The 17,906-nt window shown below is 42.7% G+C and overlaps 1 protein-coding gene across 1 annotated transcript in view; it reads right to left on the reverse strand.

Moving 5' to 3' along the window:
- POLDIP3 (DNA polymerase delta interacting protein 3) overlaps window positions 1–17,906 on the reverse strand; it is a 216,500-nt gene that overhangs the window by 35,001 nt on the left and 163,593 nt on the right. The window lies entirely within an intron of this gene.

Genomic DNA, 17,906 nt, shown 5'->3' on the forward strand with positions numbered 1-17,906 from the left:
ATCAATGTGTGAGCCCTGAATTACACCACAAATGTCATTTGGCCATTTCTCCTGTTTATCACATACCGTGACCAAGAATTAAACTTCATCCCAATCAGTAGCTGATACCCCATTTTACATGAGAAATCTATTCCTTTTCACAAATGGATCATCGGGGGCTCTGTATGGCTGATATTGTGGTGAAGCCCCTCACACAGGAGACTGTAAGGACCATTTTCCTGGCAGTTTCCCATCTGTGAACCTCGTTGCATTGTGGGAAATAGCCGTTTACAGCTGTTTCCAACTGCCCAAAAAGCAAGCAGCAGGTATTTCCAGTGACCTCACCTGCCAGCATTAAAAATGTCACCATGTGATAAATGTCAGAATGTAAATCAAGGAGAGGAAAGCTGTTACAATGGGAAAACACTGACTAAATCATTTATACATAATTATTGTAAAAATGAAGTACTTTTTTTATTACATCATTTTCACTGGAGCTCCTTTAAGTCAAAAAAAGAAAAAAATGATTTCAACTTACCTGGGACTTCTTCCAGCCCCTTGGACTTGTACTGTGCCCACGACGTCCTCCTGATCCTCTCCGGCCAGCAGCAGCGACCCCCGTAAAGCTGACCAGTCACCGCCAGTTGGCAGCTACTGTGCATGGGAGGGTTGTAGCGATTTGCGCGTACTGCGAGGGTCGCCGTTGCTGGCCGGAGAAGATCAGGAGGATGTCATGGCCACAGTACAAGTCCAGGGGGCTGAAAACCAGTGTTAGATTACCTGTTAATATTTTTTAATAACTGGCCTAGACCTTTCTACCGATTTCAAAAATCTAATTAACAAAGTTTCCAAGGCTAATCTCTTGTCTAGAAACGCAGAGTGCTGCCACCTGTACTTTAATAGTAGTGGCTGGATGGTGTAATGGTTAAAGGGACTCCGAGCAGTGCAGACACTATGGAAAGATGCATATCATTTTAAAGCTCTCTTTCTCCTCTTTCCAATGATATATAAACCACGGCCGCGATTTCAATCGCAAAAATAGAGAAAACTAAAAGGCGTAGGGTGACGATTTAGATGACGCCAGAAAGAGGAGAAAGAGAGCTTTAAAATGATATCCATCTTTCCATAGTTACATTGTATTACACAGGGCGACTTTTTCCATTCTGCTGAATGGAGCTGCTGACACTGGGGGAAGTGTCGTCCTGTGTAATACAAGTAACTATGGAAAGATGGATATCACTTTAAAGCTCTCTTTCTCCTCTTTCTGGCGACACCTAAATCGTCGCCCTACGCCTTTTAGTTTTCTCTATTTTCGCGATTGAAATCGCGGCCGCGGCAATTCCAATCGCGAAAATAGCGAAAACTAAAAGGCGTAGGGCGGCGGTTTATATATCATTGGAAAGAGGAGAAAGAGAGCTTTAAAATGATATGCATCTTTCCATAGTTTCTGCACTGCTCGGAGTCCCTTTAAGGGCCTCTGACACAGGAGACCAGGGTTCAAATCTCGGTTTTGCCTGTTCAGTAAGCCAGCACCTATTCAGTAGGAGACCTTTGGCAAGTCTCCCTAACACTGCTACTGCCTATAGAGCGCGCCCTAGTGGCTGCTGCTCTGACGCTTTGAGTCCGCCAGGAGAAAAGCGCGATATAAATGTTATTTGTCTTGTCTTAATGATAAACCCTTTTCCATTCCATCTTGCAAAAATTCCCAGGATGGTTGCTAAGTTGTCTTATTTAAATCCCACCTTAGCCTTACATAAACAAAAAGTCTTCCAATATTTTGCATATACAGGTGGTCCCCGACTTACGAACGCCTAGCCGATACGAACGGCATGGATTCTGTGTTTCCATGGGAACAAGTAAAAAAAGAAATGTTTTTCAAATTGGACTTGTAGTTTGAGTAAATAGATTTTAAAAAATGCTAAGAAAAAATGGCTTTTAAACTTGTATAAGCAGGTAGAGAGGTCAGAGGTGACACAGGGGGACACTGGAGGCCCAGGGGGGCACAGAGGAGGTACAGGGACAGAGATGACACAATGTTCCAACTTAAGCACGGATTCAGGTTAAGAACGAACCTACAGTCCCAATCTCGTTCGTTAACCAGGGACTACCTGTATCGTTCCGGTAATCTTTTCCTGCTATTAAGAATCTTCTAGAATTTAGATGAAATTTAGAACATCCCCCTCAGATAACAGGCCGTGAGACAAACGTTTGGGATCTGTATCCATCTGTGTCCCTCTTGTGCTAGCAATAGGTCATGGTTCCTTCTTGAGCATCGAAAGCAGCAGTGAGTACCACATTCTTTCTGGACAATCTGGCGCAATGAATATGGGAGACATCTTTGATGTTTTCAGCTTTTGCAATACTATTGGGATTAATGGAATTGGTGGAAATGCCAAGCTCTTTCGAAGTCCCAGACCTGAACTAAGGTACAGTGGTTTGCACAAGTATTTGGCCCCATTGAAGTTTTCCACATTTTGTCATATTACTGCCACAAACAATCAATTTTATTAGAATTCCACGCGATAGACCAATACAAAGTGGTGTACATGTTAGAAGTTGAACGAAAATCATACATGATTCCAAACATTTTTTTTTACAAATAAATAACTGCTAAGTGGGGTATGCGTAATTATTAAGCCCCCTTTGGTCTGAGTGCAATCAGTTGCCCATAGACATTGCCTGATGAGTGCTAATGACTAAATAGAGTGCACCTGTGTGTAATCTAATGTCAGTACAAATACAGCTGCTTTGTGATGGCCTCAGAGGTTGTCTAAGAGAATATTGGGAGCAACAACACCATGAAGTCCAAAGAACACACCAGACAGGTCAGAGATATAAAGTTATTGAGAAATTTAAAGCAGGCTCAAGCTGAGTACACACGTACGATAACGATCGTTCGAAAACAAACGATAACGACAATTGGACCGATAATCGTGCGTTCCAAATTTTCCAACGATCGTTTTTTGGACGATAACGACCGTTATCGTTAAATCCGACCGATCCAACCCGGCGGATTTTTTCAAAAGATAATCGTTCAATCGTTGCAGTGTGTACAAAGATCGTCCGATAATGATTATCTGTGGAGTAGTACGCATGTTCTTATTGCCTGTCATAACGTCACTTCCGTTTGCGCACGCATTTTTTTATCGTTCGTCGTTCAGTACTTTATACTTATATCGTTCATGTGTGTACACAATCGTTCATTAAGAACGATCTTTTCGGTCTAATTTGAATATCGTGTAAACGTCACGAATCGTTCGTAACGAACGATCTTTATCGGACGTGTATACGAACCTTTAGGCTACAAAAAGGTTTCCAAAGCCTTGAACATCCCACGGACCACTGTTCAAGCGATCATTCAGAAATGAAAGGAGTATGGCACAACCGTAAACCTACCAAGACAAGGCCATCCACCTAAACTCACAGGCCGAACAAGGAAAGCGCTTATCAGAAATGCAGTCAAGAGGCCCATGGTGACTCTGGACGAGCTGTAGAGATCTACAGCTCAGGTGGGGGAATCTGTCCATAGGACAACTATTAGTCGTACACTGCATAAAGCTGGCCTTTGTGGAATAGTGGCAATAAGAAAGCCATTGTTAACAGAAAAGCATAAGAAGTGCCGTTTGCCACAAGCCAAAATGCAAAACGCTATGTGTGGCGGAAAACTAACACTGCACATCACTCTGAACACACCATCCCCACTGTCAGAAATGGTGGTGTCAGCATCTTGCCCTCGGGGTGCTTCTCTTCAGCAGGGACAGGGAAGCTGGTCAAAGTTGATGGGAAGAAGGATGGAGCCAAATACAGGGCAACCTTGGAATAAAACCTCTTGGAGTCTGCAAAAGACTTGAGACTGGGGCGGAGGTTCACCTTCCAGCAGGACAACGACCCTAAACATAAAGCCAGGGCAACAATGGAATGGTTTAAAACAAAACATATCCATGTGTTAGAATGGCCCAGTCAAAGTCCAGATCTAAATCCAATCAACATTCTGTGGCAAGATCTGAAAACTGCTGTTCACAAACGCTGTCCATCTAATTCGACTGAGCTGGAGCTGTTTTGCAAAGAAGAATGGGCAAGGATTTCAGTCTCTAGATATGCAAAGCTGGTAGAGACATACCCTAAAAAACTGGCAGCTGTAATTGCAGCAAAAGGTGGTTCTACAAAGTATTGACTCAGGGGGCCGAATAATTACGCACACCCCACTTTGCAGTTATTTTTTTTTTAAATGTTTGGAGTCCTGTATGATATTCGTTCCACTTCTCACGTGTTCACCACTTTGTATTGGTCTTTCACGTGGAATTCCAATAAAATTGATTCATGTTTGTGGCAGTAATATGACAAAATGTGGAAAACTTCAAGGGGGCCGAATACTTTTGCAAACCACTGCATCTATGCCATAAGCTCTAGAGGAAAACACTTCTTGCACTTTCTCAGATTGGCAAATAAGTCAATTCCCCATTACTTTGTTATTCTGAACACTTCTGGATTAGTTAGGAATTTGACATTTTTGCCTGCTTACCGTATATACTCACATACAGTGCTGCCCATAATTATTCATAGCCCTGGCAAATTTTGACTTAAAGTTACTTTTATTCAACCAGCAAGTAATTCTTTGACAGGAAATGACAGGTTTCTCCAGGGTTGGACTGGGACACTAAGGGCCCACCAGGAAAGCTCTAGCCTGGGCCCCCCTCCTCCTCGCCCCCCCCCCCCCATTTTGGGCTCACATACGCATGTACTCTAGAAGTATTGCACTATATATAATAAATGGGTGTCACCACGCACTGGAACATGGGCGTGGTCATAATGGGTTATGGGCAGACTTCAAAAAATACACAAAATAAGTAGCGGTGTTATTCACAGAGATTGGGTCCGACCAGATACATTTTAGATAAAATAATCAAGTAGTTACATGCCTCATGTAGTCAAATGCCGCAAAATACAAATATTTAGTCCAGTGCTGTCTAACTTTGCGGGCATGGAGGGTCATTTTCTTTCCCAGACCACATGCTGGAGGGCCGACCCTTCCTCCCAAGAAAAAAAAAAATTAGCTAGCAGCAATTTCTCCACAAAATGTAATCAGATTGGCAGCAGATTCTCCACAAAATGCAAACAGATTGGCAGCAGATTTCCCCACAAAATGCAATCAGATTGGCTGCAGATTTCCCCACAAAATGCAAACAGATTGGCAGCAGATTTCCCCACAAAATGCAATCAGATTGGCAGCAGACTTCCCGAAAAAAGAGAGGGCCTGGCGGGCAGGTCTATAGGTGTCCCCAGTTTAGGTAGGCAGGTCTATAAGTGTCCCCTGTATAGTTAGCCAGGTCTATAGGTGTCCCCAGATTAGGTAGGCAGGTCTATAAGTGTCCCCAGTATGGTGCCCCCAGCCTGCAAGGGGGGGGGAGGAGGGCAGTGGGCACAGAGCAGCGGGAAGGGGGGAAGCCTCTCCCCCTCTCCCTCACCTGGAGCCCCCCTTCCATGCACCACCCTCCAAAATTGCAGCTAGCCAGCGTGGCAAAGAGCAGGAATCACTCACCGTGAGTCAGAGCTCTGCGTGCTGCTGCTGGTCTTCTGCACTGCACTGTCCAATCACGCTCTCACAGGAAGTACAGCGAGAACGTGATTGGACAGCGTCAGTGCAGAAGACCAGACCAGCGGCCTGCAGAGCTATCGCTCTCGGTAAGACGTTCCCCGCTGCTGCCACTGGCTGGCTGCAATTCTGGAGGGGGAGAGCGAAGGCAGACAATCCAATGGACACTGCACACTGCTGGGCTCTATGACTGCAGACCAAGGAAGACACCAATTTTCCAGATAAGGCACACAAAAGCTCGCTTGGCCCTGGCAAATGCTCATCTGGAGAAAAAAAGACGACTTCAGGTCTTCTGTGTTATGGTCAGATGAAACAAAAAGTGAATTGTTTGGTCACAATGATGTTTCCTTCATTTGGCGTAAAAAAGGAGAAGTCTTCAACCCAAAGAACACCATCCCCACTGTCAAACATGCTGGTGGGAACCTAATGCGTTGGGGGTGTTTTTCAGCCAATGGACCAGGAAATCTAATCACAGTAAACGGCACCATGAAAAAAAGAGTAATACATGAGGAAATGAGCAATACATGAGGACAAAATCAGGCAGACTGCAGATTGGCCTTGGGCACCAGTGGATATTTCAGCATGACAATGACCCAAAACACACAGCAAAAGTGGTGAAGAAATGGTTAGCAGATAACATGAAGATTTTGGAGTGGTCCAGCCAGAGTCCTGACTCGCATCCAATTGAGAATCTGTGGAAGGAGCTGAAAGATTTGGAGCTCATTGCTAAAGATGAATGGGCAAAAATACCTGTGGAGACATGCAAAAAAGCTGATCTGCAATTATAGGAAGCATTTGATTGCTGTAATAGCCAATAAAGGTTTTTCTATTGATTTTTGAGAAGGGTATGAATAATTTAGGACTAGACACTTTTTGCTCAAAATTTTTATTTTCCACAATGCCTACTCTGTACATCGTCTTATCTTTTGGGAGACACTTGCTGGTTGCATAAAAGTAACTTTAACCATTTAAGCCACCTGAATCAATGGCTTCTCATCAGAAGCCGCAGACTTTGACCATAAAAAAAAAAAAGAAAAAAAAAAGTTTCCCCGTCCTCCATATGCTTCCTGGAAGCAAGCACTTCGCTTCCACGGCTAAAAAAAAAATAAACATGAATAAAAAATAAAAATTTCACAGTGGCCATCTTGTGGCCAAATAGTAAAACTACATCTACATACATTTTTTTAAATAAAAAAAAACGCACATTACATTTAAAAATGTACCTAAATACATTTTTTAATGAAAAAAAATTACAATAAAAAAAACAAAACAAATAGTTACCTGAACTTTAATATGCATGTGAAGAGGGTATATTACAAACATTTTCCCAGGACGTCCTCAGGACAGCAACCCTGAGACTTGTCTCCCTCCTTACAATCTGGACAGGAAGCTAGATTAAACAATTGAATATGTATTAGGCAGGCAAGGTATACAAGCAGCATCCACACATACCTCCTTAGTTTCCTGTCCACAGGACGCTAGGGAGGGAGAGAGGCCAAGCCAACCATGCCAGTGAGCAGGAGCTGCGGTGTGCGCAGTTGCCTGTAGGGCTGGCCAGAGTGGATCAGCGGGGACTGTGCTGTCGCCATTAGGTTTCCTCTCACAGGTTTAATGTCGCGCGGACGTTCCGCACGTTCGGGAGTTCGGACCCGCCCTATCCGGTCAGCTGATGTGGCCTGACGTCACCACGCCGGAAACCGGATGTTGGGATGGCGTCCAGGGTAGCGAGAGCCGGGCGTGCTACCTCTAATGGGCGGCTGTGTTTTTTTTCTACAGAGCTGGCAATCCTCCCGCATACTCCGCACAGGACAAGGATTCCTTTTGGCAGGTAATCATGTTCAGGTGGGAGGCGGAGGTTAAGGGGGTGGGGTATGGTCAGATATAAGTCCTCATGATCAGTGGGTGAGTGATTACTGATCATGGAGGCTGCTGCTACTGATCCTTCTCCCCGCAGTTCTGAATCTGGTGCCAGTGCTGCGGTGGTGGTATGTACTTGGCTGTGATTTTGTTTTGCTGTTCAGCTGTATACTTAAGTTGTGGAGGATGGAGACTTATGTCTCTGTTTTTCTTTTACTTATGTCTTTCAGCCAAAGTCAAATAAATTGCCTGATAGGCCGGATAAACCAGATGACAAATCAGTCAAAACTGACAAGTCTGACAAGACTAGTTCTAAAGCCACTCAGAAATCAGACCATAAGAAATGTGCTATATGCTTCAGTCGCATTTCATCCTCCTCCACAAAGCAATTATGTTATTACTGCATGGAAAAGATTGTAAAGGATGAATCTCCTGTCTTTTTTAAAGATTTAATGGATAAAGTACAGTCCGATATGTCGATCTATTGCATTATCTTTGATAGCTGCTATCAAAGATAATGCAATAGCTCCTACAACAGTTTCTCCTTCTGAGGGAGCAGAGCAAGGATCATCTGCCATTAATACTAAGGAGGTAGTTTTGTTACCTTCTGAGCAGACTTTGTCTTCCAAGCGTAAACGCCTTGATAACTCAGATGGATCTGATTTATCTGAAGGGGAAGTGGAAATATCTTCACTGGAAGAGATTCCTCTGTCAGAGACTGATATACAGGAAGATAAAATCACAGAGATTTGCTTTTTCTACTGACCTTATGAAAGAACTATTGCAGGCTATGCATACATCTATGGGCATCGAAGTAGAGCAAAAGACTTTAACGCCGCTTAATGAAATGTATGAAAGTTTAGCAGAACCTTCCTACTCGTTTATCCCTGTTCATGACCGTCTTAAATGTATGATTAAGAAAGAATGGGATCTTCCGGAAAGGAGGGCTTTCTGGCCGAAATCTACGAGTAAACGTTATCTGTTTAAACAGGAAGACCAGAAAGACCTTTAGCTATAGAAGGCCCTTCCGTGATGCCGGTAAAACAGAATCTGAGTCAAAGGTTGGTCAGAAAAGGAGATTGGTTCCCAACAGGCAACAGTAGTCTAAGCCCAACTTTCAGTTTGCTACAGCAAACCAGTCATCCAAACAATGACGTCGGGATTCCAGTGGGGGGAGGGGAAGACTGTCTCACTTTTTCGAAAAATGGCAAGAAATATATCAAAACAAATGGTTGTTAAAAGTTATCCTGGAGGATTACAGAATCGAATTCACAGAACATCCTCCATCACAGTTTGTTGTGTCTCCCCCCCAAGAGCTCCAGATCAGGTGCAGGCCTTAGAACAAGAAATCTCAGGCCTGCTTCTAAAGAAAGTAATACGAGTGGTGCCAAAGGTTTCTAGGACATTCTCCGGTGTTTCTAGTGAAGAAGCCACAAGGAGATTACAAGTTCATCAATCTGAAAAGACTAAAGTCGGTAAAATGTAGAAAGTTCAGGATGGACAACATCTCCACAGTAATCGACCTCTTGGAGGAAAACGGTTATCTAGCATTCGATCTAAAAGGTGCATACCTCCAACTTCCAATACACCTGGATTCTCAACAGTACCTGAGATTTGCTGTAAGAGTTCAGGGGGAGGTAAGGCACTTTAAATGTAATGCACTTCCCTTTAGGTTATCTTCTGCCCCATGGTTATTCACCAAGGTCATGGCAGAAGAATTGTCAGTACTAAGGATAAGATCTGTACATGTCTTGACCTATCTAGATCTGCTTATCTGGGGTTGCTCATTTCTTTCAGTTTCTTCCCATGTGGAGGTTTCCTTAGAGTTCCTTCAGTCTCTAGGTTGGCTCATCAATTGGAAAAAAATCTTCTTTGCACCCTGCTCAGTCTATGGAATTCTTAGGGTTTCAAATAAGCACGGTGTCTGAAGCTATATACCTTCCTGAAAGAAAGTGTATTTCTCTGACTAAATTTGTCCTTTCTTTTCAAAAATCAAAGACTGTGTCCTTAAGAGATGCTATGAAACTACTAGGAATCCTAACCTCATCATTCTCAGCAATACAGTTGGGACAATTTCACTCAAGAACTCTTCAAAATTGGATCCTAAAAAGTTGGGACAGGCACTTGTATTCTCTAGACAAAAAATTGTTGATTCCATGGAGCATAAAAAAAATCTCCAGATTGGTGGTTAAGCAAAGAGCATTTTATGGAAGGCCGCCTTTGGGATTATTCTCCTCAAAAGATAATCATCACGGAGGCGAGTTCTTGGGGATGGGGAGCACACATGGACCAGGTTCCAGTTTAGGGACAGTGGTCCAAACAGATGAGTCAACGATCATCAAACAGCAGAGAGTTACATGCAGTTTGGGAGGCTCTTCAGTTCTTTGCATCTCAGATCCAGGATTGCAATGTTCTGATCCGCACAAACACCACAGTAGTTGCATATTTGAATCGTCGGGGGGGGGGGGGGGGAGAAGTGCATCTCTGTGGACTCAAACGTCAAGGATATTATCCTGGGCAGAAGGAAATCTGAATGCAATAAGGGCAGTTCACCTCAAGGGGTCTCTAAATCATCTGGCCGATTGTCTAAGCAGAGAGCAGATTCACCAGGACGAGTGGTCTTTAAACAAGGATGTTGTTTTCAACAGATAATAACAGTATGGGATCCTCCTCAGGTGGATCGTTTTGCTCAGAAGAACAATACAAAAGGTCTTCAGTTTTGCTCCCTATGCCTTCAAGAGAAACCGTGGGCATCGGATGCATTCACAATAGACTGGAAACCTGTTTGAGTTTATCTATTTCCCCCTTTGAACCCGATCCCTCGTGTTCTGGCAAAAATCAGGAGACACAGAGCTCAGGGCATTCTGATAGCCCCCTTCTGGCTTAAGAGACCTTGGTTTTCTCTTCTACAGAAGCCAGCTGTTGCAGATCCAATTATGCTTCCACTTTGTCCGGACCTCCTAGTTTAGGGTCTAGTATTCCATCCAAACCGAACCTACTTCAGTTTTCAGCTTGGAACCTGAGTGGGGATTATTAAAGCGAAAAGGTTTTTCAAATAGACTTTAAAGAGACTCTGTAACAATTTTTTCAGCCTTAGTTCTTCTATCCTATAAGTTCCTATGCCTGTTCTAATCTGCTCTGGCTTACTGCAGTCTTTCCTAACTGCACTGTCTCTGTAGTAAATCAATGTATCTTTCCTCTGTCCTGTTTGTCGGGCTAAAGCTTGATTGTGTGGAATGTGCAGGGCTGCTTGTGATTGGTAGAAGCGATACACACCCTCTGCAGGCCCACTGCATACTCTGAATGACTCATACACTATGCTTAGCTGAGCCTATTAGAAGCTGGTTAGTTTGTTTGTAAACACTGCCTAAAACTGTTAATTACAAGCCAGGATTGCAGCAGAGAGTGGCAGAAACAGCATAGAGGGGCACAGGAGAAAATAATGAATAGAATGGTATGCTTTTTATTGTAAGAATATTAGAGTACAGATTCTCTTTAAGAAACTCTGATACAATGTAGGAAAAAAGTCACTAGACAAATGTATTTGAAAATCTGGAACATCTATACGGACTGGTGTTTGAGTAATTCTTGTGACATTTATTGTTCAGTGGTAGCAGTAGGGTATTGTACCGTGTTAGCCATCAGTAAAAGCAAGAAGTTTTAAATCAGGATGAGACCATTTATTGGCTAGCTAAAAATGAATAAAAATAAGCAAGCTTTCGGCCTTGCAGCCTTCGTCGGGCTTATATCCTGTTAGTTTGCAGACTGGTGGTACAGACAGCTTCTATACATGCAACATCAAAAAGAAAAACATTTTTTTCAAGCATACATACATGTCATTAAGATGCCTTAATTCAAACAGACCATCTGAATGGGGTTAGAGGTTATTAGCTAAGATAAGGATCCTTGTTTACACCATGCTCACAGACCTGGGATTAGGATTGACCCAGAGGTATCGTAAATTCTTAATTCACAAGTTCAGCTAGAATGGCTGAGAAGGTTTAAATATCATCAGTCTCATACCAACATAAAAAATTGTTGTCCTTATTCAAACCGTTCTGCACAGCTTTAAAGAGACACTGAAGCGAAAAAAAAATTATGATATGATTTTATGTGTAGTACAGCTAAGAAATAAAACATTAAGATCAGATACATCAGTCTAATTGTTTCCAGTACAGGAAGAGTTGAGAAACTCCAGTTGTTATCTCTATGCAAGCAAGCCATTAAAGAGAATCTGTATTGTTAAAATCGCACAAAAGTAAACATACCAGTGTGTTAGGGGACATCTCCTATTACCCTCTGTCACAATTTCACCGCTCCCCGCCGCATTAAAAGTAGTCAAAAACAGTTTTAAAAAGTTTGTTTATAAACAAACAAAATGGCCACCAAAACAGGAAGTAGGTTGATGTACAGTATGTCCACACATAGAAAATACATCCATACACAAGCAGGCTGTATACAGCCTTACTTCTGAATCTCAAGAGATCACTTGTGTGTGTTTACCTTCTGTCCCCAGCTTCTCTCATGCACTGAACATTACAGGCTTCCTGCAGACAGCTCTACCTATGTCGTTAATTCCTCAGTATGTGACAGACCAGCTCCTTTCACAGCCTCCAGAGGAGGATTTTTATCCAGCTCTCTTCTATCACTGATAAGATAGCAGAGAAGCTGCTGGCTTATGTAAATAAAACACACACTGGAGTGTGCATAGAGGAACAGTTCAACACTGAAGAACTTGGCAGCCTTCCAGACACAGGCCGACAAGTCTGACAGGGGAAAGATACATTGATTTATTACAGAGATGGTTATAGTAGAAAGAGCTACAGTAAGCCAGAACACAAGAATAGGTTTAGGAACTTGTAGGATGGTAGAAAAAACGTTGTAATTTTTGTTACAGAGTCACTTTAAGCTCTCCAACTAAGTTAGTCGTGGAGAGGGCTGTTATCTGACTTTTATTATCTCAACTGTAAGTGAACTGTTTACTTTTTCTCTGCTAGAGGAGAGGTCATTACTTCACAGACTGCTCTGAAATCATTTTGAATGCTGAGTGTTGTGTAATCTGCACATATTATAGAATAATGCAATTCTAGAAAAAACACTATATACCTGAAAATAAAAGTATGAGAATATTTTCTTTGCTACTAATCTTCTAGTAATTATTCATAGTACACAACCAATTCATTATATCATTTTTTTTTTCGCTTCAGTGTCTCTTTAATGCACCAGTCTGCAAACTAACAGGATATAAGCCCGACGAAGGCTGCAAGGCCGAAAGCTTGCTTATTTTTATTCATTTTTAGTTAGCCAATAAATGGTATCATCCTGATTTAAAACTTCTTGCTTTTACTGATGGCTAACACGGTACAATACCCTACTGCTACTACTATGCTTAAAGATACCGCAATGTACCGCACTTTCCTGGAACTAAAGAAAGACCTGAAGAAACTTGCACAACTGGACAGCGACATCTTTTTCTTGACTACATGCAAAAAGGAAAAACTTATACCCCAAGGACTAAGGATACAGAATCCCACCCTGCATACATACAATAGCAGGTTTGCAGAAGAAATCTGCAGGAGGAGCTCGGAGAGAATACGGAATAACCGTATAAGAGTCTGCTATAACCGTAAGAGGATTACAAAGGATGAGATACAGAGCCTGAAACGGTCTCTGAATGATGACCCCACTGTATATACATGGGATAAACTACAGACCTATGGGAAACTACAGAGATTCCTAACAACAAAAAGAAAAAACTTCAGAGACTTAGAATTAAGAGTGGACGCCTGGATGCACAAGCAGCAGAAAAAGAGCAACCCACAGGTGTAATGAATCTTTCCTCTTATCAGGTTACTGAAGCTGAAACGTCAGTACTCTCCAAAGGCCTGTCATTCTGCCCTGCGAGACCCATAGACAGGATTGCACTCTGTAGAGATATGGAGGAATTTTTCAGAAAGCTGCGACTCAAGGATCACTACCATGATAAGGAAGCCTGTGATACAATGTATAAGGGACCAAAACGCACCAGATCTAAAAAGAAGAAAAAAAGATGGACCCCCAAAGAAGGAAAAAACCCGGCCCTGGATAAATACATCAACAAATTCAGACGCAGAATATCTGACAGGATCCTGAGTAAAAGAAAGACACTGGCCCAGAACTTAACACCACAGGAGCGACAGGCCATCAGATCCCTTAAGGAGAATAAGGACATTATCATTAAACCAGCGGATAAAGGTGGTGCCATAGTCATAATGAACACCAGTGACTACATCCAGGAGGCACAAAGACAATTATCCAACACCGCTCACTATGCCAAATTACAGGGGGACCCCACAAAAGGCTACAGGATGGCACTCAATAAGATGGTTAACAGATTGCCTGCAAACATCAGACAACATGTAAGGACCCTTATCCCTGAAGAGCCTAGAACAGCCTGCTTTTACATGCTTCCCAAGATCCACAAAGAGGGAAACCCAGGCAGGCCCATAATCTCAGGGAGCGGAACTTTTACAGAGAACATCTCAGGGTGGCTGGAAAACATCTTGAAACCTCTTGTCTGTAAAAGGCCCAGCTACTTACAGGATACCACCCACCTCCTGAACAAACTGACAGCCATCGGCCCAGTACCTGATCGAACCATACTGGTCATGATGGACGTGGAGTCCCTGTACACGAACATTCCCCATGATGATGGTATTACGGCCTGCCTTAAATATCTTCAGGGTCAGGGCATACCTGTAAAGCCTATTGCTGGACTGATCAAATTCACTCTCACTCATAATTATTTCACTTTTGGACAGGACCTCTATTTACAGCAGATGGGCGTGGCAATGGGTTCGCGGTTCGCACCACAGTTTGCAAATCTATTCATGACCAAAATCGAAGAGGAATACCTCAATGCATGTGGCATAAAACCCATGGCCTACTTCCGCTTCATTGATGATATTTTAATCATCTGGCCCGCAAGTGAGGATGATCTTCTGCAGTTCCCAGGAACTTCAATGCCTTCCATCCTACAATCAAATTGAAACTTCCCTACTCTCACACAGAGATTAACTTTCTGGACACCACCATATACATCAGGGGTAACAACATACAAACCTCTGTATCGCAAACCTACAGACCGTCCCACATACCTAAGATATGACAGTTTTCATCCCAAGCACATTAAGAACTCTATAATTTACAGCCAAGCTATAAGGTACAACCGGATTTGTTCTGACAGGATGGACAGAGACAAGCACCTGGATCACCTTAAGAACACTTTCATTAAACAAGGTTACAGTACTCCTATGGCTGAGGTCCAAATCAGGAAAGCCAGCATCATCCCAAGGACTGAACTCCTGAAATACTGTATAAGCAAAGCCAGAAAGAGGAACGTGTCCCTTTGGTTGTCACCTACAACCCACACCTGGAAATCTTAAGGAGGATTGCTAAGGAACTTCATCCCATTTTACACAAGGATCACAGACTGAGAAAGATATTCCCTAAACCTCCCCTCTTGTCGATATCGGCAACCACACAATCTAAAACAGATGATTGTCAGGAGTTCTTTGAATAGGCCTCAACAAAACAGAACATGACCCTGCCGACAAAAAATGTGGGACCTGCAGACACATTTACTCCACTGACAGGGTAACGATACCAGGTTCAAAACAGGAGTACAGAGTACAAGGTACATTTTCCTGTGGTCCCACCAATCTGGTATATCTGATCATGTGTGCCAAATGCCCCAAAGTTCTGTACGTGGGAGAAACTGGACAAACTCTGCGTAAACGTATGAATGGACACAGGCACACTATTAATGATACCAAATCTGGACTCCCAGTTGCTACACACTTTCGGTCCAACGGACACAGCATGGATGATCTTCGTGTCACTGTCCTGAAGGGTGGCTTCAAAACGTCAAATGACTGATTAATGGAAGAAACAAAATGTATAAATTGGTTCAAAGCTGTGCAGAACAGTTTGAATAAGGACAACAATTTTTTATATTGGTATGAGACTGATAATATTTAAACCTTCTTAGCCATTCTAGCTGAACTTGTGAACTAAGAATTCACGATACCTCTGGGTCAATCCTAATCCCAGGTCTGTGAGCATGGTGTAAACAAGGATCCTTATCTTAGCTAATAACCTCTAACCCCATTCAGATGGTCTGTTTGAATTAAGGCATCTTAATGACATGTATTTATGCTTGAAAATAATATCTGTTTTTCCTTTTGACGTTGCATGTATATAAGCTGTCTGTACCACCAGTCTGCAAACTAACAGGATATAAGCATGACGAAGGCTGCAAGGCCGAAAGCTTGCTTATTTTTATTCATTTTTAGTAAGCCAATAAATGGTATCATCCTGATTTAAAACTTCGTGCTTTTATTGTTCAGTGTCAGTACTAGAATTCCTTCAAAGTGGTTTCCAGAAAGGACTCAGTATGAGTACACTTAAGGTTCACACTTCAGCTCTCAGTGTTTTTCTGGAGAAGAGATTAGCTGAGGAACAGGATTTCATCAGATTTTTCAAGGCTTTAAAGAGACTAAAACATGGTCATCCATTTCAAAGTTCCAACCTGGGATCTCAATACACTACTAAAGGCTTAATGTGAACCACCCTTTGAGCCTATAAAGGACATTTCGGAAAAAATGTTATCTTTAAAGATTGCTTTTTTTTTTTAGCCACTACTTCAGCCAGGTGTATATGTGAACTTCAGGCTCTTTCATGTAGGGAGCCTTACTGCATTATACAGTGGGTTGCAAAAGTATTCGGCCCCATTGAAGTTTTCCACATTTTGTCACATTACTGCCACAAACATGCATCAACTTTATTGGAATTCCACATGAAAGACCAATACAAAGTGGTGTACATGTGAGAAGTGGATCGAAAATCATACATCATTCCGAACATTTTTTACAAATAAATAACTGCAAAGTGGGGTGTGCGTAATTATTCGGCCCCCTGAGTCAATACTTTGTAGAACCACATTTTGCTGCAATTACAGCTGCCAGTCTTTTAAGGTAGGTCTCTACCATCTTTGCACATCTAGAGACTGAAATCCTTGACCATTCTTCTTTGCAAAACAGCTCCAGCTCAGTCAGATTAGATGGACAGCGTTTGTGAACAGCAGTTTTCAGATCTTGCCAAAGATTCTCGATTGGATTTGACTGGGCCATTCTAACACATAGATAGGTTTTGTTTTAAACCATTCCATTGTTGCCCTGGCTTTATGTTTAGGGTCATTGTCCTGCTGGAAGGTGAACCTCCGCCCCAGTCAAGTCTTTTGCAGTCTCCAAGAGGTTTTCTTCCAAGTTTGCCCTGTATTTGGCTACATCCATCTTCCCATCAACTCTGGCCAGCTTCCCTGTCCCTGCTGAAGAGATGCACCCCCCGAGCATGATGCTGCCACCACTATATTTGACAGTGGGGATGGTGTGTTTAGAGTGATGTGCAGTGTTAGTTTTCTGCCACACATAGCATTTTGCATTTTGGCCAAAAAGTTCCATTTTGGTCTCATCTGACCAGAGCACCTTCTTCCACATGGTTGCTGTGTCCCCCACATAGCTTGTAGCAAACTGCAAACGGGACTTCTTATGCTTTCTGTTAACAATGCCTTTCTTCTTGCCACTCTTCCATAAAGGCCAACTTTGTACAGTGCATGACTAATAGTCGTCCTATGGACAGAGTCTCCCACCTGAGCTGTAGATCTCTGCAGCTCGTCCAGAGTCACCATGGGCCTCTTGACTGCATTTCTGATCAGCGCTCTCCTTGTTCGGCCTGTGAGTTTACGTGGATGGCCTTGTCCTGGTAGGTTTACAGTTGTGCCATACTCCTTCCATTTCTGAATGATCGCTTGAACAGTGCTCCTTCGGATGTTCAAGGCTTTGGAAATCTTTTTGTAGCCTAAGCTTGCTTTAAATTTCTCAATAACTTGATCCCTCACCTGTCTTGGACCTGTCTTGTGTGTTCTTTGGACTTTACGGTTTTGTTGCTCCCAGTATTCTCTTAGACTACCTCTGAGGCCCTCACAGAGCAGCTGTATTTGTACTGACATTAGATTACACACAGGTGCTCTAGTCATTAGCACTCATCAGGCAATGTCTATAGGCAACTGACTGAACTCAGATCAAAGGGGGCCGCATAATTATGCACACACCACTTTGCAGCTATTTATTTGTAAAAAATGTTTTAATAGATTCACTGTGCTTCCATTACCCTATAAATCAGAATAAAAACGCACATAGTGCAAAGTATTGTCTAAAAACACTACAGCTTGCACCCCGTGCTTGCACTTTGGGGGTAGTGCCTCCACCAAATGAGGGAACCTGCGTCACTCTCCCTTCGTGAATGCACTTACCAGAAGCACATCTTGAATATCAACATATCACAATCATCCGGTAGTCAGCCAAGGAGGACCCGATTGTAAAAGAGGACATCCAGCTTTATTAGACACTTATGCAGGCTAACAGTGGGTACTTATGCT

The sequence above is a fragment of the Hyperolius riggenbachi genome, chromosome 6 (assembly GCF_040937935.1).
Source record: "Hyperolius riggenbachi isolate aHypRig1 chromosome 6, aHypRig1.pri, whole genome shotgun sequence".
Lineage (NCBI taxonomy): Eukaryota > Metazoa > Chordata > Amphibia > Anura > Hyperoliidae > Hyperolius > Hyperolius riggenbachi.